The sequence below is a fragment of the Ursus maritimus genome, unplaced genomic scaffold (genome assembly GCF_017311325.1).
Source record: "Ursus maritimus isolate PB19 unplaced genomic scaffold, ASM1731132v1 scaffold_13, whole genome shotgun sequence".
NCBI classification, from domain to species: Eukaryota; Metazoa; Chordata; class Mammalia; order Carnivora; family Ursidae; genus Ursus; species Ursus maritimus.
In genome coordinates this window covers 67,597,593-67,610,984 of record NW_024423675.1, presented here as the reverse complement: position 1 = coordinate 67,610,984, position 13,392 = coordinate 67,597,593, and positions in this window count along the sequence as shown.

Sequence of the window (13,392 nt, the reverse complement as noted above, 5' to 3'; positions counted from 1 at the left end):
CCCCCCCCCCCCCCGCAACTCTGGAGATTATATTTATTTATTTAAGGAGGGGGCGGGAGGGCAGACAGAGGGAGGGAATCTCAGGCAGACTTCCTGCTGAGCGCGGAGCCCCAGGAGGGGCCGATCTCATGACCCTGAGATCTCGATCCTGAGCTGAATCAAGAGTTGGAAGCTCAACCGACTGAGCCACCCAGGCGCCCGACCCCACGGACTTTCAAGTCCTCACTCACTGGACCAGAGACAGGAGAGTTGAACTTCTGCATCCTCCGTGTTCGGCTTCCTTGGCCCCTCCCCATTCCTGCCTCAGTTTCCTCCTCCGCAGAGAGGAAGTGTGGGGAAGGAGGGGTGGCCGGAGGGGCGGGAGGGGGTAACCCCAGCGTCTCACTGGCTGTCCCTTTTGGAGGTTCTCTGCATGTGACCTTCCTGGGGCACGACGTGTGTTCCTCACACACAGAAACCAAGGACTTCAGTCTGTGATCGGCAAAGCCTCTACTTGGTGGGCCCTGGCCCATCGATTCCCAAAGGCTCTGGTCAAGGTTCCTCTGAACGAACTTGAATGTCGTTCCGCGAAGACCCTGGCCAGGCTGGTACTCAGAAGCCCACATAAAAGATACTAGCCCCAGCCTGACTCAGTCTGCAATACTGGGTTTTCCAACCTCCACCCCCAGAAAGGAACCCAATTTAGGATTTTAGGATGCCCTGTTTTTAGCCTAAAGAGGGTAGATCGTAATCCTTCCCATTTCTGAAATTATCAACTCACCTTTGTTACAGAATTAGAGCTCTGTAAACTTGCTCTCACAACAGCTGGTCATTACCAAGATAAAACTGTTAACTTAGAGAAGTTTAATATAAGAAATGTGAATATTTACTTTTTTAAATTTTATTTTTTTCATCATAAGTATATTCTTTCATTCCCATCCCCTATTTCCCCCATCCCCCCACCCACCTCCTATCTGGTAACCATCAGTTTGTTCTCTAGAGTTAAGAGTCTGTTTCTTGCTTTCTTTCTTTTTTTTTCCTTTGCTCATTTGTTTTGTTTCTTAAATTCCACATATAACTGAAATCATATGGTATTTGTCTTTCTCTGAATGACTTATTTCACTTAACATTTTCCCTTCTAGCTCCATCCATGTAGGTGCAAAGGATGAGCTTTCATTCTTTTTTATGGCTGAGTACTATTTCATGGTGTGTACACACCACATCTTCTTTATCCATTCATCAGTCGATGGACACTTGGGCTGCTTCCATAGTTTGGCTATTGTTGATAATGCTGCTGTAAATAGAGGGGTGCCCTTATTTTTAATTTTTTGAGGAAACTCCATATTATTTTCCACAGTGGCTGCCCCAGCTTGCGCCGCCACCGAGAGTGCAGGAGGGTTCCTTCTTCTCCGCATCCTTGCCAACACCTGTTGTTTCTTGGGTTGTTGATTTTAGCCATTCTGACAGGTGTGAGGGGATACCTCATTGTGGTACTGATTTGTGTTTCCCTGACGATGAGTGACGTTGAGGATCTTTTCATTTGTCTGTTGTCCATCTGGATGTCTTCTTTAGAGAACTGTCTGTTCAGCTTTTCTGCCCATTTTTAAGTTTTTTTTAAGATTTATTTATGTATTTATTTATTTAAGAGAGAGAGAGAGAGAAAGAGAGAGAGTGACCCCTATGCTGAGCAGGGATCCCGACAAGGGGCTCAATCCCAGGATCCTGGGATTTGACCTGAGCCAAACGCAGATGCTTAACCATCTGAGTCACTCTGGTGCCCCTCTTCTGCCCATTTTTTTTTTAATTTTTTTTTTTAAGATTTTATTTATTTATTCGACAGGATAGAGACAGCCAGCGAGAGAGGGAACACAAGCAGGGGGAGTGGGAGAGGAAGAAGAAGGCTCATAGTGGAGGAGCCTGATGTGGGGCTCGATCCCATAACGCCGGGATCACGCCCTGAGCCGAAGGCAGACGCTTAACCGCTGTGCCACCCAGGCGCCCCTCTTCTGCCCATTTTTAATTGGATTATTTGGTTTTTGTGCATTGAGTTGTATGAGTTCTTTATATATTTTGGATACTCACCCTTCATTGGATATGCCATTTGCAAACATCTTCTCCCATTCAGTAGGTTGCCTTTTAGTTTTGTTCCCTTCGCTCTGCTGAGACTTTTTATTTTGAAATAATCCCAATAGTTTATTTTTGCTTTTATTTCCCTTGCCTCAGGAGACATGTTTAGAAAAATGTTGCTGAGACCGATGTCACAGACCTTACTGCCTGTGCTCTCTTCTAGGATTTTTATGGTTTCAGGTCTCACATTTAGGTCTTTAATCCCTTTTGAGTTTATTTTTAGGTATGATGTCAGAAAGTGGTCCAGTTTTATTCTTCTGCTTGTGGCTGTCCAGTTTTCCCTGCACCATTTGTTGAAGAGACTGTCTTTTTTCCATTGGAGACTCTTTCCTGCTTTGTTGAAGATTAATTAACCACATATTTGCTGGTTTATTTCTGGGTTTTCCATTCTGTTCCATTGATCTATGTGTCTATTTTTATGCCAGTACCAGACTGTTTTAATTCCTACCACTCTGTGATATAACTTGAAATCTGGAATTGTGATACCTCCACTTTTTTTCTTTCTCAAGATTGTTTTGGCTATTTGGAGTCTTTCGTGGTTCTATACAAATTTTAGGATTGTTTGTTCTAGCTCTGTGAAAAACTCTGTTGGTATTTTGATGGGACTGCATTAAATCTGCAGATTGCTTTGAGTTGTAGAGACATTTTCACAATATTTGTTCTTTCATCCCATGAGCATGGAATATCTTTACATTTCTTTGCATCATTGTGAATTTTTTTCATCAGCATTTTATAGTTTTTGGAGTACAATTCTTTCACCTCTTTGGTTAAGTTTATTCCTAGATATTTTTTTGTTTTTGGTGTAATTGTAAATGGGATTATTTTCTTAATTTCACTTTTTGCTGCTTCATTATTAGTCTATAGGAAAGCAACAGATTTCTGCACATTGATTTTGTATCCTGCAGCTTTACTGAATTCATTTATCCATTCTAGTAGTTTTTTGGTGGAGTCTTTAGGGTTTTCTATATATAGTAATCATGTCATCTGCAAATAGTGAGAGTTTTACTTCTTCCTTACCAGCTTGGATGCTTTTCATTTCTTTTTGTTTTCGGATTGCTGAGGCAAGAACTTCTAGTGCTATGTTGAACAGAAGTGGTGAGAGTGGGCATCCTTGTCTTGTTCCTGACCTTACGGGAAAAGATCTCAGGTTTTCACTATTGAGTTCGATGATGTTGGTTGTGGGCTTTTCATCTCTGGTCTTTATTATGTTGAATTATGGCCCCTCTAGGCCTACTTTGCAGAGGGTTTTTATCATGAATGGATGTTGTTAAATGTGAATAATTTTGTAGGAACTGAGACATAGGTGAAAGCACTCGCATTTGGTAGATTTGGGTGGGTTTGGAAGAGATCATTAATTATTTTCAGCAAACAGTTTTCCAGGTGGGCATTGTTCTATTAATAATTATACTTGAGGAACTTTATATCAAATAGATAATCAGTAAAAACATATATGTATTAGTAATAGGAAATGATTTTCATTAAATAATTGTTTCTGGCACCAGAAATCACTTAATGGTTTTCAAAATAATTAAAAATTATATTTCATTTGCTACTTTGCATACATATATTTTGCACAATAAATATTGGTTTTGTGTGGACTTTGCTTACAAAGCACCAACAATAACTGATTATTTGATCAAAATTGTGTTTTGTGTCAAGGAATGTAGTGCACAATTTCCTGTGAACTCGAACCCAGTGGAGAAGACTATACCGTGAAAAACTGTGTTATACCCCCAACAGACTAACCAGAATCGAACGAGATTTCAGCATTTCAGCACGCTGGCATTATTATGTCCATTGCTCACAGCACAGTGCTTTCTGCTGGTCATAGTGGCGTCAGATCTACCTGTATTATTTTGCATGGATGAGTGCATGAGTTGTAGGCACACACATGGATTTGTGTATATGTGTGTAACTTCTAAGCTCGTGCTACAAAGAAAGTCAAGATCAGCTCCATAAATCCTCATGAATGCATCACCGAGGCATGTAGCAACATCACTTGTAGATAGGGCTTACCTGTCCAGCGCTTTCTGCCATTTGGAACTTTGCTGATGACAGCAACTTAGCCAAATGACCTTAAAGAATCAAAATACATGTCACAGAGTCCATGGACTGCGGACACATAATTACTGACGTATTGATGGAAAACATAATAGCACCCAGCACTTACAGAGGGTTCACCACGGCCGGCCCACCCCTCAGTACTTCGTACGTCTCAACAAACTTGGTTCTTGAGGAGGAAACCACAGAAGTGAGGCATTCCNGTTTTCAAGCCCATTCCCCAGAGGAGGAAAACTGAGGGAGGACAGAGGGACTTGTTAAGGCCACGTAGCTCGTAAGTGGCAGAGCTGGAATGGAACCCAGACAGGTGCCTCTCGATTCCAGCTCCTAAACCCCACTGTATGCGACCCTGCAGCCTGTCACATGGCCCTTGTGTAAAAGCACCCATGTAAACTCAGGCATGTCCCTTGCAGGCAGGATGGACATTCATCTGGACTTTATGGAGAAGTTTAATTGTCTACGTAGTTGGCCAATTATCTGATTCTTTGTTGTTGTTGCTTATAAAATACGGTCGTTATACACATTTTTTTACACTCTTATTTTTTGTTGAGCTCTAAGCCCACGGCAGGTTAGAACCTGTGAATGAAAATGGTCACAGTCCGTCCAAGGGCAAGCGAGTGGGGCTGCTTTCATGTAGACCCTCACGCTGTCACCCCCTAGCAGCAGAAGAGTCATTTGTGGTCCTAGAGGCCTGGCTGCGCGTCAAGAAATGTTCCGCTGTATTTGAAATCCAGAAAGGTTCTGGGCAGGGTCTGCCTGGGTCTGAATCCACATGCCCTCAGAGGCTTGAGACCACTCCAGAGGCATGGGGAGCTGAGACTCCCGTGGAGACTGTGATGAGAGTTCCAGGGCCGACTGGGACCCCAGGAGCACCCTAGAGATGCACCCCACACTGAAGGACAGAGCCCCACGCTGACGGACGGAGCCCCACGCTGTCCTCATGGACCAACGGCAGGAAAGAATCTTGGTGTTTAGTGTCATTAAAATGCATTCCACCTGAGCTCCTTGGAACTTACAAGAGTAGCCATTAGGGGCCAACAGAGCTGTGAGCCCTGAGGGGAGAACCCTTTCCTCCCACCTGACCCCATGGGGCGATAGGGGTTGACAGAGCAGGAAGCAGGGTGAGGCCAGCGCCCTCAGACCGTCTGTGGCGGCTGGACGATGGGCAGCACGTCCGACACCCATGCGGGAGAATGGCCACAGCAGTGGGAACCTGGCCACCTGAGGAAAACCAGTCACCAGGGAGAGGCTGGAGAAGACCAGAGGCGGCAGGGCTGTGGGGCCCATGCAGGAGATGCTCAGGGCTTGGTGCAAAGTGGAGCTGGTTCAGTGTGTGTGTGTGGCACCCACTGGACGGGTTCACAGCCTCGGCTGGCTCCTGCTCCTTGCCCTCTCCCCTCTCTGGTCTGGGTAAGAAGTCTCACCATTCTCTCAGTCAAGTGCACGCTGGGAAGCTATTATATAATTACAATGATCCCTGTGGAATTGTTGCACGCAATTCAACTGGGAATCAACTGCAGGAAGAAATCCAAATTATGGAAGTTTATTTATTTATTTTTAAAGATTTATTTATTTGAGGGGGGAAGGGGCAGAGGGAGAGAGAGAATACTCAAGCCGACTCCCCACTGACTGCGGAGCCCCACACGGGGCTCAATCTCATGATCTTGAGATCATGACCTGAGCCGAAATCAGGAGTCGGCTGCTTAAGCGACTGAGCCACCCAGGCACCCCAAATTATGGAAGTTTAATGTATATCAAGTCTGTTAAAATAAACCAGCGGAGAAGAGATGTGCTACAGAATAAATGTCTTGCACTCAAGCTTCCTACGCTCCTCCAGCTACAGGAGGGCGAATGGCGAATCGTATGGTGTTTCTTACCGGAGCCATTTGTTCATCTCAGTTAATGGAGAAGTTAACTTTGCCTCTTGGGTATAAATGATATAATCAGAGACACAGCAGTTAGGTTTAACCCAGAAACATTGTAAAAACCTTTATATACGTTGTAATAAACCTTCATGTTAAAGACAATGAAATCCAAAAACAATAAATGTGGAAACATGATGGAAGTTTGCATCCAGAATGCATATGGGCTGCAATTAATGAATATGTAACCAATAATTAGCTAAACAAATACTCAAAAGGTACTAACAGTTCCACACCAACAATAGCCCTTATGTTTACAGATTATATTAAGCCTTTCAGAGGGCATGTTTTATGTCCTCTTCCAGATGGCCCAGGACTAGAATCAGACAGGAGGGAACAGAAATAACGGACATCTGCATAAAAATGTTCAGCTCCACTAGTAAATCTAAGTTATAGCCACTTGAGTTACTACTATTTTACTATTGAAGGAGACAAACTAAAAATCTGTGACGTGGGCGGCCGTGGGTGAGCCCCTTAAGCAGGATCCTCGTTCTGGGGAGCAGGCTAGCCCGGACTGCTGTGCCCGGTCCTCACCTCTGGCTCAGCAGTCCCGCCTCTGACATGAAAACCTGAGGTACACAGGAAATATTTTAATGATGGCATTGCTATTAGCCCTTACATTAGCAATAACTTCAGTCTCATTATTGATAAATGCCCGTATCATAGAGCATTACACTTCCTAGTTCACATACTGCTGGTGTCCTGGCTAGACGGAAGTCTGAGGGTAGAGACCCGATCTTAAATATTTTTGTGTCCTCAGCATTTGACAGGACCTGGCGTGGACACAGTCAATGAATATTTACTGAATGGAAGTCAGCTAGATCAAGGTAGTTAATAAGATGTAATAATGTAACCTTAATAATTATATAAAACTTGCATTACATGGAAAGGCACACAGAATAGGATTACAAAATCAAAATACTGACATGCACACACCAGCTGCAGGGGCATGAAGTACAGCGGTCTGCTCACCGCAGGAGACCGCCCCGTGCAGCAGCAGTCCGGCAAGCCTCGGTAGGCTCCCCGAGACCCCCGTCTCATTTCTTAGCTGTGTGTCTGTCTTCTCCTCCAGAAAAGGAAATATCCACTTTTCAAGGTTCTAGTAAATCACCAGAGTGCAGACAGACTTTGACTTAAAACATGTTCAATACATGTTGCTGAATTAAGTAATGAAAGTAGAACTCCGCAGAGTGCCTGGTACTAGGTAGGTGCTCTTTTTAATTATTTTTAGAAATACAAGAGACAAAGAGCCAGGTAAAGGCTAATAATTGAGTCTTACTAGTTTATTTTTATAAAATGGGCTATAATAATACACACTGAAAGAGAAAAAGGAATAGCAAGTAGCTGATGCATTTTTGAAAATATCAAATGAAAAATGAATGCAAAGTTTTAAACTTTATTTTTAAATCCTGTTACCTAGGAAACCTGACTATCCAGCTTGTCTTATTCCCCTCAGCTTCTGGAAGGCTGAGGATTAACTTGTTAGATTTCTAGAGTAGAAAGGAGCCTCAGAAGTCAGGATGCAATGTAACAACAATGAGCACATGCCCCAGCAGATCACCCAGGGAGCAGCCCATGGGGCACGCACCTGTTCAGTTGTCCCTCACAGCTCGACCAGGTAGGCTTTGTTGTTGCCCTTCCCATCCATCGTAAAAGACTCCATCCTGCTCTCTCCCTTTGTTGACTCTGAAGAAGCTAGCTGCCATAAATCCTGTAATGAAAGACTCTGAATGCTGCCAACATCCTCATGAGCAGGAGTGTGTGTGCTTCCCTAGTCCGACCTCCAGATGAGGATGCAGCCCAGCCAACACCTTGCCTGCAACCTTGAGACTGTGAGCAGAATACCCAACTAATCCATTTCTAGACTTCTGACTCACAGACACCATGAGGTCATCAGTGTGTGCTGTTTTAAGTGGCTACTGCTGGGGTAATGTGTTACACAGCAATAAATAATAAACACATACGATTTATTCCATTTATTCTATTAACACCAGTAAAGAGTGTGATGCCAGTATATAGTGAAGATGTTAATGGCTACATGGTTATTGGTTTGCATAGTTTTTATTAATCTGAGCATATCTTAAGAATATTAATAGCCCAGGTCATTCATGAAATAGATAAAAGTTAAGATTTCTAAAAATTTTGCACATAGTGGTAGTTCCTCTATGTATTTAGCTTTCAAATTAGTTGATACAATTAGTAGATAAAACTTAAAGACTCACGGGGTACAAAAGGATTATTTAGTATGAATTGATTTCCTACTGTGTGCCAGACTGCTCTGGGCACGTCACAGACAGTGGCTTGCCCTCAGAACAATCCTGGGAGGAAGCTATTTTCACTAAGTCTAGTTTCTGCTGGAAAAACCGAAGGTTTGAGAGGTTAAGCAACTTGCCCAAAGCTGTACTCTGATCTGAGCCCAAGTTAGACGGACCCCAAAACTCATGTCCTTTTCATATATCCTGCTGCTTATTTTTTAAGTTTTTAAACTAGAAAGGTAGAGATTCTTTTCCCCCAGTTTTATTCATCTATTTGCTTTTACCAGTACATTTTTAAAAAGATTTATTTATTTATTTTGGAGAGAGAAAGAGAGGGAACACGTGTGTGAGTTGGGGATGGGACAGAGGGAAAGGATCTCAAGCAGGCTCCCGGAGCAAGGAGCCTGATGCTGGGCTCGATCTCATGACCCTGAGATCATAACCTGAGCCCAAACCAAGAATCGGACATTTAACTGACTGAGCCACCCAGACGCCCCTACCAGTACATTTTTAAAATAAGAATCTTTAAATATTTTTAAATCATCATAATTATGTTGAACATATGAGAAAGTGGAAATGCAAGCACTTTCCTTATTCCCTCACCAAATATTTTTGAGTGTCTTTTATTAAATATTATACAAATAGTAATTTTAATTTTGCTAGTTGTTAGCTACATTATTTCACTTTATTATTTCCATAAATATTTGCATCACAAAGAATACTGCAGTTTATATATGTCTTGGGTATGAATGAGCTGCAATTAATGTTTACTAAGTACTTCAAGTATAATTTTCAAAAAGTTAAAAACATGGTTCCCACACAAGTAAAAAATGAACATGTAGAAAAGATAAATGAAATGAGGGCTGGTTCTTTGAAAAGATAAACAAAGTTGGCAAAAAAACATAAATAAATTTATTTATTTGAGAGAGGACTCAAGTAAATAAAATTAGAAATGAAAAAAGAGATGTTACAACTGAAACCACAGAAACACAAAGGATCACAAAAGACTACTATGAACAATTATACTCCAATAAGTTGGTTATCCTTGAAGAAAAGGATGAATTCCTAGAAACATAAAAACTACTGGGTCTGAATCATGATGAAACAGAGAATCTGAACAGACCGATTACTTGTAAGAAGATCAAAATCATTAAACAAAAACCTCCCCACAAAATCCAGGACCGGATGGCTTCACTGGTGATTTCTACCAAATGTTCAAAGACAAATTAATACCAATCCTTCTCAAACTCTTCTAAAAACTAGAAGAAGAATGAACTCTTCCAAACTAATTTTACCAGGCCAGCATTGCCTTAATACTAACACCAGACAAGGAGGCCACAAGGAAAGAAACTTACAGGTCAATATCTCTGATGAAAATATATGCAAAAATCCTCAATAAAATATTAGCAAATTGAATTCAACAATACATTAAATGGGTCATACCCTATGATCAAGTGGGATTTCTCCCAGGGATGCAGGGATAGTTCATCATCTGCACATCAGTCAATGTGACACACCACATTAACAAAGTAGAGGATAAAAATCATATGAGCATCTCAAAAGATGCAAAAAAAAAAAAAGGACTTGACAAAACTGAACATGCATTTATGATAAAAACTCTCAACAAGCGGGTGTAGAAGGGACATTTCTCAACATCATAAAGGGCTATAGGACAAGCCACAGCCACATCATACTCAATGAAGAGTTGAAGGCTTTTTCTCTAAGATGTGGAACAAGACAAGGATGCCCACTCTTGCCATTTTTATTCAACACCATATTAGAAGTCCTAGCCAGAGCAATTAGGCAAGAAAAAGAAATAAGAGGTATACAAACTGGAAAGGAGGAAATAAAACTGTCACTATTTGGAGATGACCTAATATTATATATAGAAAACCTGAAAACTCCACTGAAAGTAAAAGAATTCAGTAAAGTTGCAGGAGACAAAATCAATGCACAAAAATCTATTGCATTCCTATACACTAATACCAAATTTTCAGAGAAATTAAGAAAATAATCCCATTTATAATTTCGTTAAAAAGAATAAAATACTTAGTAATAAATTTAACTAAGGAGATGAAAGACATGTATACTGAAAACTACGAGGCATTAATGAAAGAAACTGAAGAAGACACAAAAAAATGGGAAGCTATTCCATGCTCATGGATTGGAAGAACATTGTTAAAATGTCCACACTGCTCAAAGAAATCTACAGAGTCAATGTAGTTCCTATCAAAATTCCAATAACATTTTTTTTTTTTGCAGAAATAGAACAAACAATCCTAAAATGTGTATGGAACTACAAAAGATCCCAAGTAGCCAAAGCAATCTTGGGTAACTTGTGGTCTAAAAGTATCTCCAAGACAATTTTATATTTATAGATTTCTGTGTTCATAGGGGAAATATTCCCCCAAAATATTGATTTGAAAGAAAGGGCCAAATTTGATGAATGAATCTGGTGTACCTGGTCTGTAGATACTACAACTCATGACTATTGAGGTTTGAAATTACCCACAACAACTAGGTTCTCATTGCCGCTATAGTTCCATGACTTAAAGCTGCCTCTCAGTCAACTGTGAGCCCTGGAAACATAGTAAGGTGTAAAGTTAGGGGTCTTTGGAGACCCCTGTGGGTCTGGCATTGCACATTCTGGGTAATCAATACAAGTAAGCTATGACTCAAGAAAAAGGAAAATCTTCTAGGGAACTCAAGGTTTGCATAAGGAAAATTCTCCCTGGATGCCTCCCTTCTTCTGAGAGGTGTCACTCCCTCACAATGAAAGGGAAAGGGGAACATTAAACACACTTTCTCTACATTTAAAGAAAGAGAAAAGAGAGAGAGAGCAGAAGACTGCAAATCATTGTCCGGGTGGTGGTTATTCTACTTGGGACTAGGCTTATACAAACATAATTACTAACGGAAGTGGGGGAAGTTGAAATTTCTGTGAAGTTGACTTGGGGTGGAGTGGGCTGAAACAGAAGTCAGTTGCTTTTTCTTTTAAGCCCTTCTGAACAATGTGATTTTTAAAAAACTGTGCACATATATTAACATGATATTTTAAAACAAAATTATGAAGAAATTTAGAATTTTAGATTCAGAAGGGACTGAAGAGGCCATCTACACTGACTCATTTTATGGAGAAGTTTTAGTGTCAGCATCAGAAATGTTGGTTCACAACTAAAAATAATGAATAGAATATATACCCATGTGTAGAACATATATATTCTGTTCTGAATTCACGTGTTTCTAGCTCAGAATCAATGGGATAAGGTGATACCATTATTAAAGCTTAGTCAAGCTTTTCTACCTTGATATTCAAGGCACAACGCAAGAAATAGAGCAATGAGAATATGTTTGAATTTTCACCGAGTCACAGAGATGGCAAGGCACAAACCAGAAGACCGGACGCCTCAGTGGGGAGGTGCCACCAAGCACTGTAGTTCCTTTGAGGATTATTTAAAGTGATTTGTTTGTCTCCTTAAACTTCATCAGTGTTTACACTGTCCTATGTTATCTATAAAGATATGTTTCTGATCAGATATATTCTCTTCTCCAAAAGGGAACACTGCATATAAAGAAATCTTAAATAATTCCCAAGTCTTCGGTACTGCTTAGCAATACTTGCTCTCCCAAGCATCTAAAATAGACTTTCTGAAATAAAATTTACTCTAAGCCACTTTCCCACTCACTTTCTCAAATGTTTAAGGCAAACAAGCTTAAAAGGCAAGATTCTGTTAGAAGTGCCTTTGCATAGCTCCCTAAATTCCTAAGCCCATCTCTGTGTGTGGTCTGGTACCTGTGGATTCCCCGGACCCAGGCCCCGAGGCCTGGAGTGGATACTGCCGGGCTTCACCGGGTGGGCCCGGCGGGCCTCCCGCTGCCGCTGCCGCGCGGACCTCGACGGAGGAGGTGGCCGCGGGTCGGGCGTCCGCTGAGGATGCTCGGGGACCGCGCGCGGACCGCGCCACCTGCTTCCGGGGTACTTGTCGAATCCCGATCCAGCCACCCGGAGAAAGAATTGTCACTCCAAGAATGAAAGCCAGCTCCAAATATCTTAAATAGTTCAGACACAAAGTGGCAGCGAGGCCATTAGCTTGACAAACCACTGCTACTTGAAAACAAGTTTCTAAATATAAAATTTAAGGGAGCACAAAGGAACATTTGGTTATTCAAAAGAGTTGTTTTTACGAGAAACTATTTCACAAGACTCCTTGGAAAGTGACTTGGTACTCACATCTTCATGTTCACACGCGGCTAGTTAAGGAAAGACGTGAGAATGTGCGAGATCACAGAATCCCAATTTTCTCTTTTTACCCCTGGAGTCTTCTTATTGGGATGCCAGTAATTGTGGCTTCTAATGGCACAACTGGAAAGGGGGACAGAAGAGCACAGCGGGTTTACGGCCTCCCAGCGGGGCTCCGGGCGGGTCGGGGGCCCGCGGCGTTTCCTCGGCGGGTCCCCGCTGCGCCCTCATTAGCTCCCACTCTCCTTAATGGCTTCCTGTGGCTGGATGTTTACTTGTCATTTGTTGTCGCCTTTGTCTCCCCGCTACTGAACGGCAGGCTGACCGCGACTTTTCTTTCCTGCCTTGCAGCTTGCTCCTGGGGGTGAACAGGCGTCCCCGCGACCCCCCACCCCGCGCGCCTCACCTGGCGCCCCGCGTGCACCCACAGCACAGCCCCACTGCGTGCGCCCCGGGTATCACGAACACCCCTACCTCACCGCCCCCCACATGTACCCCATGCAGCGCCACCCGGCGCACAGCTCCCCCCTGCGCCATCCCCCATGCACCCCACGCACCTCAAACAAGCCCAACTCCCTGCCCCCTGCATGCACGCCACTCAGCGCCACCTCACGCACAGACGCCCCCCTGCACTAACCCCCACATGAACCGCAAACACCACTACCACACCGCCCCCTACATGCACCCCACGCGGCGCCAACCCCGCAGCGCTTCTCCGCGCGCACCAAACCGCTCCGCGCCCCGCCTCGCCCTGCACCCCACGCACCGCAAATACCCGCACTTCACCATACCCCCGCATGCACCCCAC